At 48.9% G+C, this 25,036-nt stretch overlaps 1 protein-coding gene across 1 annotated transcript in view; it reads right to left on the bottom strand.

Moving 5' to 3' along the window:
- The window catches only part of DENND4A (DENN domain containing 4A), an 811,018-nt gene that overhangs the window by 707,717 nt on the left and 78,265 nt on the right, over window positions 1-25,036 (bottom strand). Inside the window, exon 2 of the mRNA XM_085644632.1 lies at window positions 16,055-16,171. The gene's annotated coding sequence lies outside the window, so the exon portion shown is untranslated. The remainder of the gene's footprint in view (window positions 1-16,054; window positions 16,172-25,036) is intronic.

Raw genomic sequence — 25,036 nt, 5'->3', positions numbered from 1 at the left:
CACACAATTCCTTCACTGTCCGTACAGCAAGAGCACCTGGATTAACCGAGAACTGGGCTTTCAGGCAGTCCAATGAAAGAGGGCTCGGGTACTGTGGGATATATCTAAATATATCTCTACATCCATCAGACAAGGCTTTCTTGGGAGAGAGCGAATCTTCCAAAAGCTGAACAGAAGTGGTAACAATGTTTCACAAACAATCACTAGTAAGCTCCAGGAGTGTGTGGGCGTCTTTGGCTACAGTCTGCAGGACTGGACAATACGCCAGACCGGCCTTCAATAAAAAGCTGCATGTGCCATTGAAGGGCAGGTAAATAAGGTTACAACCATCAACAATGGATGAGGCACCACAACTGCCTGGATCTGAATGCTACTAATGCCACTGAAGGGATGGTACCTTGGGCTACAATCTTGAATAATGGACGACACACCACACCTTCCTTAAATGTGAACCCTGCTAAGCCAGTGAAGGCCATGCATATTAGACTACAAGAGTTTATAGACTTCCTGCAGAACATTTACAAATAATTACATTCCGCAGTTAAGGAATATAATGGTCAATAATATTTTCAACAATCAATGCTCACTTCTTTTCAAGCAAAAGTTTAGAACAATGTCACAATCCAGCATCACAATAAACTCAAATTTGTCAGTAAAAGATATTTGGAAGATCTTCTGCATGAGCTTCTGTTGTCATAACTGTTTATCTGCCACAGCATTAAGGCTATTTGGCAATTGAGGGATGTGGACCAGAGGTCGGTGTGGTGGTGGACACCATGCAAACATTGATTCATCGGGTCAATGAAAACTACACGGAACGGGTAGATCTTCAGGCTACAGTTATTGCTAGACCCCTATAAATACAATTTTGTCTAAGATCTGTAGATGTGTTTCTGAAATTCAGCTAAGAAGTTCCATGCTTAGACCCTCAACTTATTCTCTTGCTAAGCCTACACAAGCCTCAAATGGATGACAATTGCTGAATACGTATCTTAAGTGTATGGCTCACAATGGGGGCGGGGGGGGGGGGGGGGACATATTTGCTGATTTTAGAGCACAGAAATAGCTACCTCCTGTGCTGCCCCAGCAGCAAGTTATGCACGTTATCTCTGCTGTTGCTGGTCTTTGCTAGTCTGTGAGATGGGCTATTTTTATGTTAAAATGTACCTTTTGCTCAAACTGCATAGCAGAAAACAGCTGATACTCATCAAAAGAGCTTGGGAAATAAGTAGAATCTCAATGGTCAAATCTAGTTGACATCAGTTTTTTTTTTCTTAAAGTACTATTCATACAATACAGTGACATACAATGAAGAAAGAAGAAATTACTTGTATCTTCATTGTATTTACTAAAATCTTAACTTAGAGGGGCCTCTAAAACTACCGGTGACTAGTCAAATAGAGGCACGCAGGCACCCATTTTCCAATTAAACACAAGGTTTGGCTGTCTACATACAGCCCATATCCCACAGCTCGGTCGAACTTCCAAAATGAGCAGTGTCTTATAAAAATGTAAATTTGTTTTCACGTATGAAGTACTGTTTGGAGCTCAAATATACAAAGAAATAACTCAAATTATTTCCACGCTTCTCTAATAATTCTGCATAAATGCGGGACTCTGTGTGACCAATGCAATAAGAACCCATCTCTTACCCGAAGTCCCTCACCTGCCCAGCCCCCAACTTACAACCTTCTAAAGGGAACCTCGCCACAACTATTGCAGAGCAGAACTCAAGGTTAACAGATAATACAAACCCTTACAGGGTATAATTCAGTTACTTAATCATATCCACTGCCTTCAATGATTACAATGGGAAGCAGCTTTAAGGAAGCATATTTGTGAATTATAAAACAGCAAAATCCTACCTCTTTTTGCCTGATTAATGTTTGCATGTATGCTGTCTGGAGGCAAGGCCTGCCACAGCTGATAGGTCGAGACACTCACTGAATTAGACTGTATGAAATTAAATCACAAGGTCAAAGAGAGCAGTTTCTACCGGCGGGCCAAGCTTACAGAAATCATCACTCACAGATAGACTGATGGTTCCCAGCCTGTAGTGGTGGAGCAGCTTCTGTATTACAATTTTTAAAACACAGATCACAATCTCTAAATATTAGATTCAAACACATTCAGAATTTGGACCAGTGTGCCTGTGCACTGTCAGTGACCTGGCCTAAGAAAGTATGAAAGAGCTGAAACTGGATCATAAATTCAAAGCTGTTCTGAGCAGGTGCCCTCAAATCCTTAAGACGTCCATGAGGTCAGCTCCCAAACCTCTTCTGGGAAAGGGGTCATCAACTGCTCTGTCTACCTGGAAGCAACAGCGTGCATCTGCTTGAGAGCTATTCACTCCTGGCATGTGCCGTGTGCCCTGCCTTCTGAGTTCTGCTCTAGCTGGAGCCTGACTCACCATGTATGCATTAGTCTAAGGAGGTGGGGACATTTAGCTGTGCCACTGGTGATGGCGTGGACCCCCCGCCCCCTTGGTTGTCTGATCACAGCGTCAACTTCATGTCACAAAGACAATGTTACCCACATTTTTAATTACACTACTATTGGGAAAAGCTGCAGGAAGCGAACGTTCTTAGCTCCTTTCTCTGTTCAGCCTAGTGGAAACTTCCAGTCACACCATGTTTTCCCCAGAAATGCTGAAGACAGTCTGTGTCCACATCTAGCTCAAAGGACTACAGTCTCATTCGAGTATAGTACATCCTACGAGGATATTTTAATGCAGTAGCCTACATGTGTTATTTAGAGACCTATCCCTTTTCTGTGAGCAGCAATATCGCCAGTGTTAATCTAATAGTACCATCCCTAAATCTACATGACACTGTTGTTTGTCTGGCAGTTGTTACCAACCACACTACTCTGGGGCCACAAAGTGAGTTATAAACAAAAGTTATATTGTATCATGGCATGGCGAAGGAGAGGCAATATGCTGTAATAATGCACTCAGTACTTCTGTAGAGAAGTGCCTTTTTGTATGGTCAACCCTCCCTCCCTACACTTTTAGCCCCTATGCCGATTGTTATGGCTGTGAAAGTGCACTGGAGCCTGCTACCCAGGTCCCGGTGCCAGTACTTTTTCCTTAAAACTTATGTGAAAATTGGCATCCCCAAATGACAAGGACTTTACCCCCTCGCCTTACAAGTCCATAGTATATGGTACCTGTGGTAATCAGGGCATGGGTGGTAAAGGGGTCCCAAGGCCTTGCAGCACTGTTTGTGCCACCCGAGTGAACTACTGACAGCAGGCCTGCAATTGCAGACTACAGGAACAGTGTAGACTGCTCCAATTTGAGTTTACCCTCACCATATGTGGCAAAGTCAATGCACTGCTTTTAATATATGTCTTCAGCCTTAAGGAAGGCCTCCTTATGCTAAGGAGGCATGGTGTATTATGTTAAATGGGTGGGCATATAAGTGCAAGTTTATATGTCCCTAGAGTGGCCTTTAACATTAAAGGACACTATAAAAGGTCTAGTACATTGTGGGAACTATAGACCTGCCTTCCACAAAGTTACAGGCAGCTACCACGTTCCTCAAGGCAACCGGACAAAGTATCTTTCTATAAAGTTTACTGCTGCCAAGGCTTGTTGGTCGCTAGTCCGGCAACCGACCCTTGCACTCGACACAGCACCTAGAGGGTACTTCATCCTACTTTTGACCAACATCAGCAACTACCCCGTTGTTGCGTTTCTGCATCTTGTTCCCCAGAGGACCAGGTAAGCGGTAAAAAGCAGCTCTCCCGCAGCTCCCGTTCAGCAACAGGGACAGCCAGGACAACTCTGCACCCAGACTTCAAGGGCCAGGTAAAATTTAACAGACTGTTGTTTCTTGGTCCTGGGATGAGCAGCACCTTACTCTCCTTGGGTTTAACACAGTTCGACCTACAAGTGACCGATTGTCACGGCCAGTTTTTCCCATTGACAATGCATAAGTTCTGCAGTATTGAATTGCTGGGATTTGTGTTTTCTTCTAAACTCCATGGACACCATTACGTTCATTTTGGTGTCTAAATTAAGTTAATAATACATTTTCTTTTTAAAATTGGTGTTGGTTTTCTATTGAGTTGTGTCAATTACTTGTAGTCCATGTTTTTACTCTGAAATGCTTAACACATGTTCCTCTAGTAAAGTTTGACTGCTCTTTGTCAATATACCAGGACTGAGCTAAGGATTATTACTGTGAATCCAAGGACCATCTTTGGGGTCTTTGTGAGTAATGCACGGTGAAGCCTAACCAGCATCACCACATAATACTACACCTTCCTACAACCTGCAGTTCCTCTGGATAAGAAAGGTAGCATTTCTGAGGTGTGTGTTCAAAGCTGAAATATAAGAATATATCTAGCGGGATTATGTTTTCTACCTTAATAAAACTGAGACAATTTAGAAAGGTTCAACCTAAATGTAGATTTCTCAACTTAAACAACCTCAACCATGTAAGCTGCCTCTGCGCTTTTGCGCCATTGTGACCCCCAAGCGGGATTGTACATCAGCAGCAACTAAAGTGACTACAAAACTACATAGCTTGTACTTACAGCTATCCAATGCTAAGACCATACAGTGCGTGCTGCCATGTTCACCAAAGTCAATGGTCTAGTTAATGGTCCAAATTATATTATTTTCAGTGAAAAAGGAGATGCCAACCTGGCCTCTACTGTTTCAGAGAGCAATGGGGCTCAGAGTGAAACCTGTAGAAGGCAAAGTATGCCTATGCTACGCAGAAATATTGTTTCATATCTGGGCAAGCAACCCCCACCTCTATCAAAAGGTTATGTTGTTGTCTCCCAACTCAAAATAGGCTGTTTCCCACCCAAACCAGTTTTAGCAGCCTAGTATGTATGTTCTTAAAGAACATTCTTGTCAGCAGAACTGGATATAACAAATAGATGTATAAGCCTTGAGAAGCCATTACCATAATAAGAAAGATCCTACAAGCCATTCACAATGGGGGGTTTACCCATCCCACGACTGTGACCTGCTTTCTGGACCATATAGCATATGGAGGTGCACCAGGCAAGGAAGTCCAGTTACACGTGTTGTATAAAAAAAAACCCATTTATTTTCTCTTAATTCGTCCTTTTTATTTTTCCTTATTTACATGCACTGTCCAGCCACCATGTTTCGTTCCAACAAACAATAGTAACTTTGTCAGAGCTTAATCTTCTATGACTGTACGTGAAGATCACAAGCAATAATCAATACCCTTGTTCCAGCTATATGTGCTGGCTACTAGGGGAATTCCCCTGGGCATTACCGTGCCCCACCTTTAGGCACCGTGATAAGTATCCGTCTCTTCTGTGCCTCGAAACAGAGTATGCTTTCTGGACCATAAATATCCGTGAGCATTACCTCTATGTTGTGATGAATTTTTGACTTCAAGCATCACACTAATCCTCCCCTCCACTAAAGGAGGAGGTCCAGCGTTGGCTTTGTCATGGTTGGAGACGGGGGCAACACTTTGGATTTACTCCAGTTAATCCACAGACCATATATTGTCCATGATCTAACAATTTCTTTCAGCAGCTATATTATGGTCAGGTTCCTTAATGTTAAGTAGAATGTAATCTACATAGGGGGCACCTAATATCTCTGGCCACCGTGTCACAGTCCTCTGCGGGAGTGGACTTTCCTGAGGGCACAGGCTAGGCGTTCCAATGCAATTGCAAATAATGCAGGGAACCACTGGAATCCCTGCCTAGTGCCTCGCATTATCCTAATTTCTGGCCATATACATCCATTATCCCTCACCCTAGCCTCGGGCGTTGAATGAAGTAGTGAAATATATTCTATTATACCCTTTCCAAAATCCATCTTCTTGAGCATTGCAAACATGAAAGATCACTCTAGCAAATCTAACCCTATATGCTGCACTGACTGCTTGGCCCTGTATCTTTGTGGACCATTGGGCTAAAACTGGTAAACCAGTCAAAAGCACAGTTTGATGCCTTTGTTACTTCTCTCGATGTATCAGGATCCCATTGTCTATCATATCAAATGCAGCAGATGGATCCAGCAGCACCAATAATGCCGCTGTGACTGTCTGCCATTTGTAGCAGTCTTTATATCACATCAAAGAATGCAGACTCTGTCCCACTACTGGATGGAACTCCCAATTCTTAATCACCCCTCAAATTGTCTAATTAATCATTTTCCAGGACCTTTATCTAAAACTGGTGCCCCACTATCGGAAAGCAGCTGGCCTGGTCACAGGGAAGGTTTATTTAAATAATGCACTACCCATACATACATTATCCATACATGTTACATATTAACAGACTCTCTGCCGTTGTTAGAACCGGCGGTCTCTAGTTGGCAGAGGTATACACTTCTGACAAATAGGGACCAACCAACTCTAGTCAGGGCAAGGGGATTACACACTCAGATAACCCCTGCTACCCCCTTGGTAGCTTGGCAGAGCAGACAGGCTTATCTCAGAGGCAGTGTGTTAAGCATTTATGACCACATACAGTAATAAAGTGAATACACTACAGATGGACACGACACAGAAGTTATTATAAAAATAGTATTTTTTATATAAGGCTTAGCACAAGACCAAATAACGACAAAAATATACCACAGTCTTAATAAATACTCTTTGGAAGAAAAAATAATAGTTCAAGTAAGGTTTCTTCTTGGCAAATAGTTCTTTAGCAAAGTATTCTTCTGAGCACAGTTCTTTGGCAACAATGTAACCCCCACAGGAGTCACACGACGTCGAGTCTACAAGATTCCCAAGGTTCGGCGTCGACCGCGAGGAGCGCTACGTCGAGCCTGGAGTTGCACAGACCCCACAAGTACAGTACCTTGAGAAACGAAGAAAACGATGATCCACGGCGTCGAGATGTCGGCGTCGAGGTCGGCGTCGATCGTGCCTCGGAGTCGGGTCAATCCGCAGCGGCGTCGAGGGATGTCGGGCCGGAGCAGCGCTCACGGCGTCGAGAAGGGCGTCGAGTCGATGCGATCAGCAGCGGCGTCGGGACGGGGTCGCTTGGAGGTAGAGCCGATACTCACTCCTCACTGGCGTCGATACCGGCGTCGAGACTGCAGATTTCCCCTTGTGTACTGGAAACAACACTTTCCAGCAATTCAGCAAATGGTGAAGTCCTTTGGCCCTGTGACTTCAGCAGGAGACTGGCACTCTTCCAGTCCTTGGAGATTTCCTAGCAAGTGTTCAGAGAGTACACACCAAGTTCCTCTCTCCTTGTTCCTTGGCAAAAATAAAGAAGCAGCTTTCAGGTTCCTCCACAGCAAAACAGCACTCTGGCAGAAAGGGGAGGCAAGTCCTTAGATCAGCAGGCTTCTTGTCCTTGGTACAGGTTTCCTTGTCAGAAGTGATCTGAGTTCTTGGTTCAGGGGTCCTTCTCTTATACCCCTTTTTCCCTTTGTTCCCTTTGTCCAAGCAGGGCGATTCCCACCATCTCAGGTTTGTTGTGGGTGTTGCCAGGCAGAGGCACCTGGCCTATTCACTGGGCAGGGCAGAGTCCTCAGCCGCCCAGCAGGAGGCGGAGCCAGTATTGTCACTGGTAGGAGCAGGGCTATCAGTCGCCCAGCAGGAGGCGGGGCCAGTATTGTGTCAGGCAGGGCAGGCTACTCTTCCCTCACTCTACGTGTAAACGCCCCATTCACCCCACACTGACTCACTCAGACCTCTGGAGCCACTCAGCCCCTGACACACACACCAAACCAGCAGAGACCGGTAGATAGTTGGACAAGAAAATAGCCACTTTCTAAAAGTGCTATTTTCAAACATAGAATTTAAAAACCATCCATCCTAAAGGGTGTGTTATTAAATTCTGAGTTCAGGGATACTAAACTCGACTTGCTACCATGCTCCCTGAGTCAGATAGATTATAATGGAGTTAATAATCAGTCTGCCCAGTCTGGCCTATTGGAGGCAGGTAGCCCTTCAATAGTGAAAAACGAAAATGGCTGTAATTCACTATTAGGTCATGCCACACACATCAGGGCATGACCTACCTTTTACCAACAATGCACCCTGCCCTAGGGCCTACCATAGAGGTGTCTGAAATGTGGCAAAGGGAAGGTTTAGAGACTGGTAAGTAGGTTTCCTTACCAAGTCGACATGGCAGTCAGGGACTGCACGCAGGCGCCGCGGTGGCAGGCCTGAGACACATTTTGCACGCTGCTTCTGTGGGTGGCACAACCAGTGCTGCAAGCCCACCAGCAGCAGTTAACTTACACGCCCTTGGCACGCGCAGTGCACTAGACTAGGGTCTGAACAGTAAGTCAACCAAGCCAATCATGGTAACACCAATCAACGTAACAATTTAGCATAGGGAGCACTTGCACTGTGGCACTGATCAGCAGTGGCACAGTGCCCAAAGCAATAATCCAGCAAAAACATCGTAAACAGAGGAGGCAAACAGAAAAAAATGGAGGAGAGACTCATGCCAATGATGCCAGGTCTAACACGTGTCCCCTCCAGCTGAAATGTGGGGAGAACTACCCTTCACCCAGGGAGTCCTCATCACTAAGGCAGAAAAATCTGGACAGACCATCAGCATTGGCGTGATCTGTACCAGGGCGGTGTTCCACCGTAAAGTCCATCCCCTGTAGGGAAATGGACCACCTCAACAGCTTTGGGTTCTCACCCCTCATCTGCATTAACCATCTGAGGGGCCTGTGGTCCGTCTGAACCCGGAAGTGAGACCCAAACAAGTAGGGTCTTAGCTTCTTCAGCGCCCAGACCACAGCAAATGCCTCACGCTCTATCGCACTCCACCTTTGTTCCCTGGGAAGTAACCTCCGGCTGATGAAGGCTACAGGTAAGTCTCGGCCCTCCTCATTCATCTGTGCTAGAACAGCCCCCACACCATGCTCTGAAGCGTCCGTCTGGACAATGAATTCTTTTGAAAAGTCGGGTGCCTGGAGGACCGGTGCTGTACACATTGCAGTTTTCAGGGTGTCAAAGGCTTTCTGACAGGCGTCAGTCCAGATCACAAGTCTCGGCTGCTTCCTGGAAGTCAGCGAGGTCAAGGGGTGCACAATGTTGCCATACCCCTTGACGAACCTCCTGTAGTAACCCGTGAGACCCAAGAAGGCTCTCACCTGAGTCTGGGTTTTGGGCGGTTCCCAAGCCAGGATGGTATCTATCTTGGGTTGCAGGGGGGCCACCTTGCCGCTCCCTACTTGGTGCCCCAAGTACACCACTGAACCCTGCCCAATCTGGCACTTACTGGCCTTGATTGTGAGGCCTGCTCTGCGCAGGGCCAACAACACTTCCTGGAGGTGGCGCAAGTGTTCCTCCCAGCTGGCGCTGAACACTGCTATATCGTCCAGGTAGGCGGCGCTGAAATCTTCCAGTCCGGCCAATACCTGGTTAACCAACCTCTGGAATGTGGCAGGGGCATTCCTCATCCCAAAGGGCATCACCCGGAACTGGTAGTGCCCATCTGGTGTGGAGAATGCAGACCTCTCTTTTGCCCCATCAGTCAAGGCGATCTGCCAGTACCCAGACGTTAGATCAAACGTACTAAGGTACCGGGCAGCCCCCAACCGATCGATGAGCTCATCAGCTCTGGGGATGGGGTGCGCGTCAGTCTTGGTGACCGAATTGAGTCCTCGGTAATCCACACAGAACCGAAGTTCTGGTGAAGCACCAGGCGCTGCAGCCTTTGGGACCAAGACCACTGGGCTGGCCCAAGGACTGCTAGAGGACTCAACCACCCCTAAGGCAAACATCTTGGAGACCTCCTCCTTGATGTATGCTCTGACCTTGTCAGTCACCCTGTAGGCCTTGTGCCTCACAGGAGTGCTGTCCCCAGTGTCCACATCATGGACACACCACTGAGTGACACCAGGGATCAAGGAGAACAGATCAGGGAATTGTACCAACAGATGGCGACAATCTTGCTGCTGCTCAGGGGTCAGTGTGTCAGAGAGGACAACACCATCCACTGACCCATCTTTTTCTTTTGCACACAGGAGGTCAGGAAGAGGCTCACTCTCCTCCTCCATCCCAGCATCTGTGGCAAGGAGCATGCCCACTTCGGACCTTTCTAAGTGGGGCTTTAACCGGTTGACATGCAGGACCCTTAAGGGGTTCCTGGGAGATTTCAAGTCCACCAAGTAGGTGACATCGCTCTTCTTCTCCACAACCTCAAATGGTCCAGTCCACCTGTCCTTGAGCGCACAAGGTTCCACAGGGGCCATGACCCAAACTTTCTGACCAGGTTGAAGCTCAACCAGAGTGGCATTCTGATCGTACCACCGCTTCATCTCTTCCTGGCTGGCCTCCAGATTTGCCTGAGCAAGATCTCTGAAGCGCCGAGTCTGGTTCCTAAAGGCCAGCATGTAACTATATACATCCTGGGGAGGTTTCCTGGGAGATTGCTCCCAGCCTTCTTTGACCAGACTCAAAGGTCCTCTTACCGGGTGACCATACAAAAGCTCAAAGGGGCTGAACCCTAGAGACTTCTGTGGCACCTCACGGTAAGCAAACAGCAGGCATGGCAAGAGGACGTCCCATTTACGCCTCATTGGTTCTTCAAGACCCATGATCATGCCTTTTAGGGTCCGGTTGAATCTCTCAACCAGCCCATTACCTTGAGGGTGGTAAGGAGTGGTAAACTTGTAGGTTACCCCACACTCCTTCCACAGAGACTTCATATAATTTGAAATGAAGTTGGTGCCCCGGTCTGACACCACCTCTCGGGGGAACCCCATGCGGGAGAAAACACCCATCAGTGCCCGTCCCACCACGGGGGCCGTCACTGTTCGGAGAGGGATGGCTTCCGGGTACCGGGTGGCATGGTCCACCAAGACCAGGATAAACCTGTTGCCCATGGCTGTCTTGGGGTCCAGTGGCCCCACAATGTCAATTCCCACTCGCTCAAAGGGGGTACTGACGACGGGAAAAGGTTGGAGGGGAGCCTTCTGCTTCCGCCCACTTTTCCCACTTGCCTGGCAAGTTTGACATGTCCTACAATGGATATCTGAATCCCTTCTCATCTGAGGCCAATAAAAATGGGTGACAAGCCTGTCATAGGTCTTGTCCTGCCCCAGATGTCCAGCTAACGGAACGTCATGAGCCAACCCCAGTAGGAAGGCTCTGAAGCGCTGGGGTACCACCAGCACACGGGCTGACCCAGGCTCAGCAGCCTTAGGCTCGCTATACAGGAGGCCGTTCTCCCAGTAGACCCAATGTGATCCTGACTGATCACCTGTCGTTTGGGCTGAGGCCTGCTGCCTCATACCCACAAGAGAAGGGCACACTTTCTGTTCAGCACAAAATTCCTCCCTGGAGGGACCACCATCCTGCTGCCAATGGGTCAGCTCGGGCAGGTCTCCCAGTTCGGCCACTTGTTCTCCTGTCGGTTCCAGGGCATCCCCCTCAGGGTCTGCTCCCTCCTGGACCGCGGGAACGATGGGGGACGGTTTCCCGCGCCCCCTGCCTCTTCTCTTCACGGTTGGGACCTGGGCCATACTTTCAGGCTCCGGGCCCCCATCAACACCCTTACTGACTGACATGGACCGGGTGGTCGCACACACCCACTCAGGCAGACCCAACATTTCCAGATGCGCTTTTCTCTCCACCTTAGCCCAAGGGGAGTCTTCTAAATCATTGCCCAAGAGACAATCAACAGGCATGGCGGGCCTCACAGCAACCTGAAGAGTACCCGAGACCCCTCCCCACTCAAAGGGAACTTGAGCTACCTCACACTGACTCTGTGAGTTGTCAGCAGCTACAACGGGGTAGAATGCATGAGGGACCACCTGCTCTCTGGACACCAAGTGACACTTGACAGCTGTCACACTCGCTCCGGTGTCTCTGAGAGCTTCCACCCTATGGCCATTAATGGTCACCCACTGCCTATATTTCTTAGTGTTACTAGGCAGAGGGGTAGGAGGGACCATTTCCACGTCTCCTAAAGAGACCAGGGACATTTCTGCGGGACCCCACCCACCGGGGGCACCCATCTCCTCCCCTCCCAGAGCTACACTCGCTACCTGACGAGGGGGTGCACGCGGCGGTGCATTCGAATCCTTCATGGGACACTGGGGATCATAATAACGGTGTCCCACCTGCTTACAGGCATAGCAGGTCATGGGGCCCCTGTGAACAGGTTTACCTGTCGGGGCCTCTGGCTTCTTTACAGGGGGAGGCTGGGAACCCTTCCCTTGGTTCCCTTGGGGACTACTTTGGGGCCCTTTCTGAAACTCCCTCTGTTTACCCCTGTCCCCCCCACTCTTCTGCTGGGGACCCTGCCCACCTTTGGCTGAGTCTCCCACTGGACCCTTGTGGACCCTGGTACTGACCCAGCGGTCCGCCTCCTCAGCAAGTTTTCTAGGGTTAGATAGCTTGCTGTCAACAAGGTGCTGGCGTAGCTCTGGAAAACAGTTATTAGACAAGTGCTCCCAAGCAAACAAATCATAAAGAGCATCATAACTATCAACCTTGCTACCCTTTATCCAACCATCCATGGTTCTGCAGAAAAAAGACACATATTCAACCCACGTAGTACCAGGCAACTTCTTACATTCTCTAAAGGTTTGTCTGTACTTTTCTGGAGTTAAGCCATATCTCAGCATTAAAGCATCTTTCATATGAGTATAAGACATCCTATCCTCAGCAGGAAGGCTCAACAAGGTATCTCTCCCCTCGTTTGTAAAGCGGCTCCACAACCCCGTTCCCCAATCCTTCTCAGGGACCCGGTGGGCCAACAATGCTAACTCATATGCTTTAAACCATTGGCTAATATCTTCATTCTTACTGTAATCTTTGATCACATCCTTAGGAAAATAAAACCTACTTTCTGCAGGCACGGATGGAGTGCTGCCACCAGAGGGATTCAACTCTAAACTCTTAGTTTTAAGCTCCATCTCCCTCACCATCTTCTCACGTTCAAACGCTAATTTCTCTCTCTCAAAATCTAATCTTTTGCTCTCCATTTCAGCTTCTCTCTTGCTTCTTGCATTCTCTAATTCCAACTGCCCTCCTAATTTAAGTTTTGCCATTTCTAACTTGTACCCCCTCTCCTTCTCCCTGTCTTCTAATTCTTCGGGGGAAAGGCTCCTAGAGGACGCACTACTGCCTGGAGATGACACTGGCCCACCTGTGGGCTCTTCCTCTTCCTCTTCTTCTTCCTCTTCCGGTACCACCACCGGATCAGAGGGATTTCTGGCCTCGAACCAGGCCTTCAGCGCTTTGAGGAAGCCCTCTTTCTTGGAGACACCTGTGGTAGGAACTTTAAACTGCTTGCAAAATCCTTTTAGATCTTTTAGCGTGTAGGAATCTATCTTCTCCTTATCGAATTCCCCCACAACATTCTCCACAGGTGTAGCAGCTCCGGCATTCTCCATGGTCAAAACTGGCAGTGTTTAAGAAAATAAGCTCCAGGAAAGCGGAGAACAAAAATAGAATATCCTACCAAACAGACTGTGGCTGCGTTATGGTCTGCTTTCACTATGTAGCGTACACTAATCACTGCACATGAGTCATAAATGCAAAGTTCAAATCCTCACCGCTGACCACCAATGTTAGAACCGGCGGTCTCTAGTTGGCAGAGGTATACACTTCTGACAAATAGGGACCAACCAACTCTAGTCAGGGCAAGGGGATTACACACTCAGATAACCCCTGCTACCCCCTTGGTAGCTTGGCAGAGCAGACAGGCTTATCTCAGAGGCAGTGTGTTAAGCATTTATGACCACATACAGTAATAAAGTGAATACACTACAGATGGACACGACACAGAAGTTATTATAAAAATAGTATTTTTTATATAAGGCTTAGCACAAGACCAAATAACGACAAAAATATACCACAGTCTTAATAAATACTCTTTGGAAGAAAAAATAATAGTTCAAGTAAGGTTTCTTCTTGGCAAATAGTTCTTTAGCAAAGTATTCTTCTGAGCACAGTTCTTTGGCAACAATGTAACCCCCACAGGAGTCACACGACGTCGAGTCTACAAGATTCCCAAGGTTCGGCGTCGACCGCGAGGAGCGCTACGTCGAGCCTGGAGTTGCACAGACCCCACAAGTACAGTACCTTGAGAAACGAAGAAAACGATGATCCACGGCGTCGAGATGTCGGCGTCGAGGTCGGCGTCGATCGTGCCTCGGAGTCGGGTCAATCCGCAGCGGCGTCGAGGGATGTCGGGCCGGAGCAGCGCTCACGGCGTCGAGAAGGGCGTCGAGTCGATGCGATCAGCAGCGGCGTCGGGACGGGGTCGCTTGGAGGTAGAGCCGATACTCACTCCTCACTGGCGTCGATACCGGCGTCGAGACTGCAGATTTCCCCTTGTGTACTGGAAACAACACTTTCCAGCAATTCAGCAAATGGTGAAGTCCTTTGGCCCTGTGACTTCAGCAGGAGACTGGCACTCTTCCAGTCCTTGGAGATTTCCTAGCAAGTGTTCAGAGAGTACACACCAAGTTCCTCTCTCCTTGTTCCTTGGCAAAAATAAAGAAGCAGCTTTCAGGTTCCTCCACAGCAAAACAGCACTCTGGCAGAAAGGGGAGGCAAGTCCTTAGATCAGCAGGCTTCTTGTCCTTGGTACAGGTTTCCTTGTCAGAAGTGATCTGAGTTCTTGGTTCAGGGGTCCTTCTCTTATACCCCTTTTTCCCTTTGTTCCCTTTGTCCAAGCAGGGCGATTCCCACCATCTCAGGTTTGTTGTGGGTGTTGCCAGGCAGAGGCACCTGGCCTATTCACTGGGCAGGGCAGAGTCCTCAGCCGCCCAGCAGGAGGCGGAGCCAGTATTGTCACTGGTAGGAGCAGGGCTATCAGTCGCCCAGCAGGAGGCGGGGCCAGTATTGTGTCAGGCAGGGCAGGCTACTCTTCCCTCACTCTACGTGTAAACGCCCCATTCACCCCACACTGACTCACTCAGACCTCTGGAGCCACTCAGCCCCTGACACACACACCAAACCAGCAGAGACCGGTAGATAGTTGGACAAGAAAATAGCCACTTTCTAAAAGTGCTATTTTCAAACATAGAATTTAAAAACCATCCATCCTAAAGGGTGTGTTATTAAATTCTGAGTTCAGGGATACTAAACTCGACTTGCTACCATGCTCCCTGAGTCAGATAGATTATAATGGAGTTAATAATCAGTCTGCCCAGTCTGGCCTATTGGAGGCAGGTAGCCCTTCAATAGTGAAAAACGAAAATGGCTGTAATTCACTATTAGGTCATGCCACACACATCAGGGCATGACCTACCTTTTACCAACAATGCACCCTGCCCTAGGGCCTACCATAGAGGTGTCTGAAATGTGGCAAAGGGAAGGTTTAGAGACTGGTAAGTAGGTTTCCTTACCAAGTCGACATGGCAGTCAGGGACTGCACGCAGGCGCCGCGGTGGCAGGCCTGAGACACATTTTGCACGCTGCTTCTGTGGGTGGCACAACCAGTGCTGCAAGCCCACCAGCAGCAGTTAACTTACACGCCCTTGGCACGCGCAGTGCACTAGACTAGGGTCTGAACAGTAAGTCAACCAAGCCAATCATGGTAACACCAATCAACGTAACAATTTAGCATAGGGAGCACTTGCACTGTGGCACTGATCAGCAGTGGCACAGTGCCCAAAGCAATAATCCAGCAAAAACATCGTAAACAGAGGAGGCAAACAGAAAAAAATGGAGGAGAGACTCATGCCAATGATGCCAGGTCTAACAGCCGTGTAAACAAAGCATTTACTATACCAGAAGTATGATCGGATGGCGATTGAGCACACAGATTCACTACAGATGTGGTGGAGGGGGGTCACTGGACATTGTAAGGTGATTAAATCTCTAATGAGCTCCTCAGTCTGTGACAGTGTGACGAGGGCCAATAAGAAAGCAAGGGAGCAACACCTTCTCTAGTTAAAGTCTGCGTACTATGCAGTCGGCCAGGACCCCCTCCATTACAATGGACTCTGTCAACAGCTGCTTTACATCAGAAACAATTATAACCCTATACTTTACAAATTAAGACGTTCTGCATAGTTGTGATATTACACACACAATGTCCACTCATTCCACGCGTAAATAAAGAAGCTCTGTATAGCTGTAATATTACACACACAATGTCCACTCACCCTTCACGATCTTGATTCACTTCATTTAACTTTGTTAACAGCTCTTTGAAGTCATCTTTTGTCCACCACGAAGCTTCATAAGTTGCGCAGTGTTCGTACCAACCAGAAAAAACATTTCTGAAACAAACCGATAAAATAACATATTGCAGGTAAGCAGGATTTACGTGTTTTTGTTAGTACCAGCAACTCTCACCACCCTCCCTGCACCTGTGACCCCAAACAAAAGATGCAGAAGACCAAACCTGGGAGGCAGCCACGGGTGATGCTTGCTAAGCACCAGAAGGGGCAAGTGAACAAAAACACCATCCATCTCCTCAGATTTTAACTGTGTAATTGGATCAGTCAATGTCTAACAATCAACTTGTTTGATTGTCGTCATCTCGAGTGAGATCGTATTTTATTCAGATGTTTTGGATTAGTCATCCACTCATTACGGATTTTAGATTGCTTGAATGTCTTCAGTTCATCACATCTGTAACTCTACAGTCAATTAAGCTAAAAATACATTAGGGCACAAAAACGAAAGATTTTAGTGAGGAATGTGGACGCCTGCCTGGAGAAAGAAGACATTACCCATTTCACAAAGTCACCAACTGCATGGCGGCTTTATGTGCTCCACAAAACTGAAAAGAAAACCTAAAGTACAACATTATACTATTTTGAGCACGAGTTGTCTCTACACCCAACTGCTGGACCTATTTCGAGTGCAGGATTATTAAAAATTGTGACTTTAGACAGGAAAATGAGTGAACCAGCCATCACAGCGGACTTTAGGTGCACCCACTTACAGTAAAAGACCTCCCCGAAGTCATTGTAAGCAGACAAACTTTTAAAAATGATAACTGCTAACATAAAACTCGGAAATGTTATAGGCAGGATTTCACAATTTCCACTGAAAGGCCGCGCACGTATTATAGAAATGAGTAAGATGGCTGGAAGACACTTGGCTCTAACACAGGGATAGATTTCTAGCTCCGAGCATTATTTTCAGAGTGCGAGGTAGGACCAGCGGGGAGAGAGAAACATGCGAACGGCATTCCTTTCTCCCATTCTTGTGAGTTACCTTCAAGGACGCTCCTCGTGCACACACCAGCTCGCGCCTGCATTCAGGCCACCGTTGCAGACATCCTCTGACGCGGAGCCTGCCACCGTGGCCAGACACAAAGCCGAGAGTCGAGGAGAAGGCGGCAGGGCGAGACCGCCTCGCTAGGCTGCCTGCCGGTGCTGATGAAAGCGGCAGCAGGTGCTCGCTCTTCTCCCCAGAGTCTGAGTGAAAGCCACTACGTGTTCATGCACCAGCGGTGCCATGGGGTGAGGTAACATCACCTGTGCTCGGTTCTCAGAAGCATCTCCGCAAGGAGTTCCCCAACGATGCCACTTACCCCCCAAGTATTCATTGGGATGAGGCCTCCTGAGCAGGCTAAGGACAGGCCCTTCTTGGCTACAGTTCTCGCGAATAGCTCAGGCATCGGGGATAAAAAAGAGAAAACACATGGTAATAAACAATATGAAATTCAAGGATAACAGGCCACCCCTCACGGCGCGATTGTCAGAAAGGGCACCCCTTGCGGCTCGACTGGCAGAGAGGGCATCCCTCACTGCGCGACTGGCAGAGAGGGCACTCCTCGCGGAGCGACGGGCAGAAAGGGCACCCCTCACGGATCGTTGGCAGAGGGCACCTGTCGCCGAGCGACTTGCAGAGAGGGCGGTCCTCGCGGAGAGACTGGCAGAGAGGGTGGTCTTCGTAGAGAGTGGCAGAGAGGGCACCTCTCGCGGTGCGACTGGCAGAGAGGGCGGTCCTTGCAGAGCGACTGGCAGAGAGGGCGGCTCTCATGCCGCGACTGGCAGAGGGCAGCGCTTATGGCGCGACTGGCAGAGAGCAGCGCTCATGGCGCGAATGGCAGAGGGCAGCGCTCACGGCGCGAATGGCAGAGGGCAGCGCTCACGGCGCGAATGGCAGAGGGCAGCGCTCACGGCGCAACTGGCAGAGGGCAGCGCTCACGGCGCAAATGGCAGAGGGCAGCGCTCACGGCGCAAATGGCAGAGGGCAGCGCTCACGGCGCAACTGGCAGAGGGCAGCGCTCACGGCGCAACTGGCAGAGGGCAGCGCTCACGGCGCAACTGGCAGAGGGCAGCGCTCACGGCGCAACTGGCAGAGGGCAGCGCTCACGGCGCAACTGGCAGAGGGCAGCGCTCACGGCGCAACTGGCAGAGGGCAGCGCTCACGGGGTGACTGGCAGAGGGCAGCCCTCACGGGGCGACTGGCAGAGGGCAGCGCTCACGGGGCGACTGGCAGAGGGCAGCGCTCACGGGGCGACTGGCAGAGGGCAGCGCTCACGGGGCGACTGGCAGAAGGCAGCCCTCACTGCACGACTGGCAGAAGGCAGCCCTCACTGCACGACTGGCAGAAGGCAGCCCTCACTGCACGACTGGCAGAAGGCAGCCCTCACTGCACGACTGGCAGAAGGCAGCCCTCACTGCACGACTGGCAGAAGGCAGCCCTCACTGCACGACTGGCAGAAGGCAGCCCTCACTGCACGACTGGCAGAAGGCAGCCCTCACTGCACGACTGGCAGAAGGCAGCCCTCACTGCACGACTGGCAGAAGGCAGCCCTCACTGCACGACTGGCAGAGGGCAGCCCTCACAGCACGACTGGCAGAGGGCAGCCCTCACAGCGCGACTGGCAGAGGGCAGCCCTCACAGCGCGACTGGCAGAGGGCAGCCCTCACAGCGCGACTGGCAGAGGGCAGCCCTCACAGCGCGACTGGCAGAGAGGGCACCCCTCACGACGCGACTGGCAGAGAGGTCAGTCCTCGCGACGCGACTGGCAGAGAGGTCAGTCCTCGCGACGCGACTGGCAGAGAGGTCAGTCCTCGCGACGCGACTGGCAGAGAGGTCAGTCCTTGCGACTGGCAGAGAGGGCAGTCCTCGGGGCGCGTCTAGCGGAGACGGCAGTCCTCGTTCCACAACTGGCAGAGAGAGAAAGCTCTACCAGCACAGCAAGATGTCCTCCCTGCGTGCCCAGCAAACACAGAGCAGTCTCCTCTGCACGACCGGCAGAACAAGCAGCCACCCTGAAACGGGCACAGAGTGCAGTCCTCCCAGAAGTGAAAAGCAGAGAGGGCAGTTCTACCAGCCCGACTCGCATTGAGAGCAGTCTTCCCTTGGTGGCCATCAGAGAGTGGTCTTCAAACCTAGCTCCACCAGCAGAAAACAGTGCTTCTGGTACAACTGGCAGAGAGCACTCTTCCTGGCACTACTGAGAGAGAGAGTGCAGTCTTCTCAGAATAACTGAAAGGAAGTGCAGACTTCCCTGCACAACTGGCAGAGAGAGCAGCCAGTCCTGTGCGACAGGCACAGAGTGCACCCCTACTGTTGTGCTTGGTAAAGAGGGTAGTCTTCCTAGATGCAAAAGGCTGAAAAAGCAGTCCTCCCCGTGTGAGTGGCAGACAGCAGCCCTCCTTCGGCGACCAGTAGAGATATCGTTCTTCCCTGCTTGAGCAGCCATTCATGTGTAATAGGTACATAGCGCAGCCCTCCTGGAGTAAGAGGCTACCACTGTGATAGGTAGGGAGAGCGCGGTCTTCCCAGTTTGACAGTAAGCAGTCTGATGGTGCAAGCTCTGAGAGAGCAGTCCTATCAGTATGACCAGCAGGGAGCACAGCCAAACCTGTTTGACGGCACAGAGTGGAGCCATTCCTGTGTATCAGGCAGAGAGCACAGCAATCCCTGAGCCGTAGGCAGAGAGTGAAGGCCTCCGAGTACAACAGACACAGCCCGTAGTTTCCCCAAAGGCAAGCCCGTCTGCGCCCGTCCAAGCCGGTACGTCGCCAGGAGCCAGAAACTCTGCCGGTTCGCAGGCTGATACCGCTCCTAGGCTTACCTATACGTCCTCTCAACTTTTTCAGGTCAGGTCATTATGTCTGTATGATCATACAATTGTTAACTTGGAAGCTTCTTTTGCTTGCTCGCATTGTCGTTTTACTTGCACGGATACCTCATCGGGCACACAGGTCAACAATGCTAGCAGGAAAAGCACGACAAAGAGGGGTGGGACGGCTAATAGTCTTGCTAGGCCCCACTCTTCAAATCAGGTCTGTTCCTGGAAGGGATTTTTGGCTAATGTACGTTCGTTACCTACACATGCCACCGAACTCTGGGATCTGGTGAGCTCGGAATCCCCAGATCTCGTTTTTTTAACAGAAACATGGCTTAAACCCACTTCCCTGCCTGATATCGCCCTCGCACTCCCAGAGGATCCTTAGACTTGACAGAGTAGGGAAAATGGGTGGCGGGGTTGCTATAATATATAGAGAGGCGTTGAAAGTTACAGTGATTGATTCCATCGTGGATAATACGATGGAAATGTGCGTATTTAAAATCGAGCTGACACCCCAAGAAACTTTAAAGGGCGCTCTTATTTATTGCCCGCCAGGGCCACTAAAAGACTTTAACTGCCTGCATGCTTATGACGAGCCCAGCTCGTCATGAGGCACAGTGGAGCTGTGCTCATGACGAGCTGGGCTTGTCATAACGGTCGCGGCACTCCCAAACGCAATTGATTCCCCGCCTGTGCGGGAGAATCAATAAGTGGGCGGAGTCGTGACAAGCCCAGCTCGCCATGAGCACAGCTCCACTGTGCCTCATGACGAGCTGGGCTCATCACGAGCACAGCGCTGACGCCGCCGACGCCCCCCGCGGCGAAGGGGTTAACCTAAAAATTATGGAGAAAATTGGCCCTTACATAATTACATCCAAGCACTTCCTGTTACTTGGAGATTTCAATCTCCATAGCAAAGAAAAGGAGAACGTAGAGGCTGCAAGGTTTTTAGCTGATATGGCCCCTTTAGGCTTAAATAAGATCAATTCTGGGCCCACACATTCAGCTGGTCACACGCTTGATATTATACTTTCCACATCCTTACATATTGTTGCTGATCCCGCTTGCCCACTGATGTGGTCAGATCATTTTATGATTCCTTTTAGGATCAACAGCAGCATTAGACCTCTAATTGCTGGACGCCCCTCATATGGTCTCCAAAGGCGTTGGCACAGAGTCATATCCGAATCTTTTAGTAAAATATATGTACCCCCTGTTTCGAATGAGCATATGGACAGTACCACGAAACTTAGGGTTTTCAATGATACCATGCGTGATGTGATAGACAGGTTGGCTCCCATGACACATCAACTCAGTAACTCGCGTAAAAAAAGGGAAGAATGGTACACAGATGACCTACGCAGTGAAAAATCTAGATGTAAACATCTAGAAAAATCCTGGCGTAAATCCCAGTTGGAAACAGAAAAATGTTAATTTAAACTGGCCCTCACTGCTTACCATAAGAATCTAAAAAGGGCACGGAAAGATCATGTTATAACTAAACTTAATCAGGCAGGAAATTATGCAAAGGATCTCTACAAAATTCTGAACTCCTTTACCAATCCCAAGGAATGCGCACAGCTGGTCACCCCCTCTCAGGGACTGTGTGATAATTTATCAACAATTCCCTCTAAACGTCTGCCAGGTGCTACTTACTAAATCTGATTTAGCACCGCTAGTAGACTCAGGTGAAGGTTTAACACACTTTAAGGATATTGAAGTCTCTAAAGTGGAAGCTATACTAAAAAAGGCGAAATCCGGATATCCTTTGGATAGAATGCCTGCCCACAAATTTGCTCTCCTCTTGGCCACCCCTACTGCTGAGATCTTAAATACATCGTTGAGTGAAGGCAGTGTGCCTTTAGATTGTAAGGTCGCCCAAGTACTACCTATCAAGAAGAAAGATCAGGTGCCGGCCGAAGTGCTCTCCAATTACCGTCCCATCTCGCTCCTTCCGCTTATGGGCAAAATGGCAGAGAGCTATGTTAACACTCAACTAATTGACTATTTTGAGGCCAAAGGCATCCTTGATCCTTCACAGTTTGGGTTTAGATCCAACTACTACACCGAGACAACTCTCATCGGGGTCACAGATTATATAAAAATGGCCTTGGATGATAAAGGAGTGATGTTGGTTTTGTTGGACCTAACAGCAGCCTTCGACACGGTCTCTCAACAGAAACTGATATTTCGACTGAGAGAGGCCGGTCTGCAGGGGATGGCTCTCGATTGGCTGGTCAGCTTTTTAGAACATCACACGCAAACCATCAATCTAGGCCCTTTCCGATCTCAAACTGTGAAGCTTAGTAAGGGGGTGCCCCAGGGCTCCTGTCTAAGCCCTACCTTATTTAACATCTATGTGGCCCCCCCTTGCTAAAGTCATCTGAGAGTACGGCTTTACGCCGTTCTCTTACGCTGATGACACACAATTACTCCTGTCCTTTAATAAGGACATGGAGTTAGTCGATCAGCGTTTTGCTAATGGCATGTCAGCCATAGCAGAATGGATGGCTGAACACTTTCTGCAGTTAAATGAAGCTAAAACAGAAATCCTGCTGTTTGGTGCTGCACTAACTTACTGGTCCCCTGAGTGGTGGCCGACAGCATTAGGCCACGCCCCTTCGCCAACTTCGGTGGCAAAAAATCTAGGGGTACGGCTAGATGTACATTTATCGATGAAGGATCAAGTCATGACCACTGCCGGGACCTGCTATCATACCTTGAGCCTTTTGCGCGGAATGTTCATGTGGCTACCCCCAACTGTATGTAGAACCCTAATTCAGGCTTTGATCATTGGTCGCCTGGACTATTGTAATGCGTTATTGGCATCCGCAAATTAGTCATTCCTTAGCAGAATGCAGATCATCCAGAATGTGGCCGCTTGCCTAGCTCTTAACAAACCTCCACGCACCTCCCCCGGGCCATTATTGAAATTTCTCCATTGGCTTCCGATCCGCCAGAGAATAAAGTTTAAGCTCTGCTGCTTTGCTCACAGAGCTCTTTATGGTACTAGCCCGAGTTATATGGCGGACAAGTTCAAAGTGTACTGCCCGAACCGGTGTCTCAGATCGGAAGGCAAAAAGTTGTTGGTGGTCCCGCGTTTAAAAAAAAAACTAGAGGCAAAACTGTTGCTTATTTGGTGCCAATATACTGGAATTCTCTGCCAGAGGATTTACGTAAATGTCATAGTCTTGCTCGCTTCAGAAAACTCCTGACAACAGAATTATTCAAGGCTTGAGCTGTTGGAATCTGTGCCTGCCTGACTTGTTTCTATGTTAGCGCGGAGATATACCTTCGGGGGTGATTCCTGCGCTCTATAAAGTCCATACATACATACTTCCATGCTACACACAGAGTGTGTAGTTCTCCCAGTGAGAGAGGCATAGAGTGTAGTTTTCACAAAGTGATAGGCAGAGAGTGCTGTCAGTCAATGCGACAGGCAGAGAGCTCGACTCTCCAAGTTCAACAGGCAGAAAGTGCAATCCTCCCAGCACCACAGTCAGTTTCAACATACGCATACTGCACCACCACAGACCTACCACTACTGGAACTACCTACGATGGCAGAAAAAGTAGAATAGAAGGAGTGGGCTTCTGCCCTCTCAGCACACCAGCATCTTGCTGAAAGCCATCAAGAACCTCAGCTGCTGGATCACAGCATAAGCCAACACATTGGCTCCCCTCGAGTGCAACTAAACTGCAAGAGCCCGAACACAGGCCATTAGTACATAGAGATGCTGAGGCTGATGAAATGCGACTGCAAGGAACTGGTGTGGATATGGGGAAAATGTCAACTCACTGCAGATAAAAACATCTTACAATCCGCTCTAAATCGCTACCACCAGCGCACAGTTCTTGCAGATCACATCAACGCCGGCACTAACAGCAGCAAGGAAATCTTCGCCATGATCAAAGTTGTCACTGCACTTCCTGCCGCATTCAAACATCACCCCAACCAAGACCTTTGCAACGAGCTTTTGGAATTTTTCTGTAACAAAATAACCTCCATATAAAGCAACTTTGACCCTCAACCGGACCCCGTCGCAACTCAACTTCCCATCACACCTGAAAAACAAACTCTGACCTTGTGGCCCACTTTCACCACTATCAAAATCGCTGCTACCATGAAGAACATGCACTCAGGGCCCCATTTGACTCTTGCCCCCACCACATCACCACCAAGGGACTCCTATAGATCAGCGAAGCACTAACAACCATCCTCCATACCTCTGTCGACTCAGCCACATTGCTGGGCACGTGGAAACATTCCACCATCATGCCCCTGCTCAATAAACCATCTGCTGACCAAGCCACGTCTTCCAACCACATGCCCATCTTCCTCCTACCATACCTGTTAAAGGTCTTAGAGAAACTAATCACCGACACGTCACCAACCACCAATTTCTCGACACTACACAGTCCGTATTCAGGCCCAACCACAGTATAGAAAAAGCACTAATTTTCGCCACAGGTGACAGTCACATGATCCTTGACAGAGGAGACACAGATAACGTCTTTGTCCTGGACCTCTTTGCAGCACTTGACACTGTCTAACACCCCATGCACATCAGGTGCCGGCACGAGATTTGCATCAAAAGACTTGCTCTCCATTGGATCTGCTCCTTAATGGCTAGAACACAGGCTGTCAGCCTGGCACCTTACTCCTTGGATGCCTGCAAACTCATCTGCAGGGTGCCTCAAGGGTCATCTCTCTGGAGCAGCATAATTTTGGTTCCACCCTTACATGTCACAAATGCGCAAAATATACGTGCACTTGACACATGTACTCTGTGTGTCCTAACAACATTAATGCGGTGTTGCACTTGACATCACTATTGAAGTGCATTCATTGTAGGATTAGAGACTCGTATATACACTGTGTGCCTTAAGCTTATTAAATGACTATTATTTATCTGATTAAATAAAACCATCCTCACACTATTAAAATGTATTTAATTTGATTTAGAAATGAAAAGGATTTATGTAATGGGTGCACTAATATTTCAGATTTGCATTTATAATGTAGTTCACTTCTTAGCCATGGTTATACACTAGTACTCAAGTTATTTTATCTGTATGCAAGTGCATCATGAATCTAATGT

This window comes from Triturus cristatus, chromosome 3_1 (genome assembly GCF_964204655.1).
Source record: "Triturus cristatus chromosome 3_1, aTriCri1.1, whole genome shotgun sequence".
Classification (NCBI taxonomy): domain Eukaryota; kingdom Metazoa; phylum Chordata; class Amphibia; order Caudata; family Salamandridae; genus Triturus; species Triturus cristatus.
Note: the sequence above shows the minus strand (reverse complement) of the source record. Positions and strands in the feature narration are given on the sequence as shown.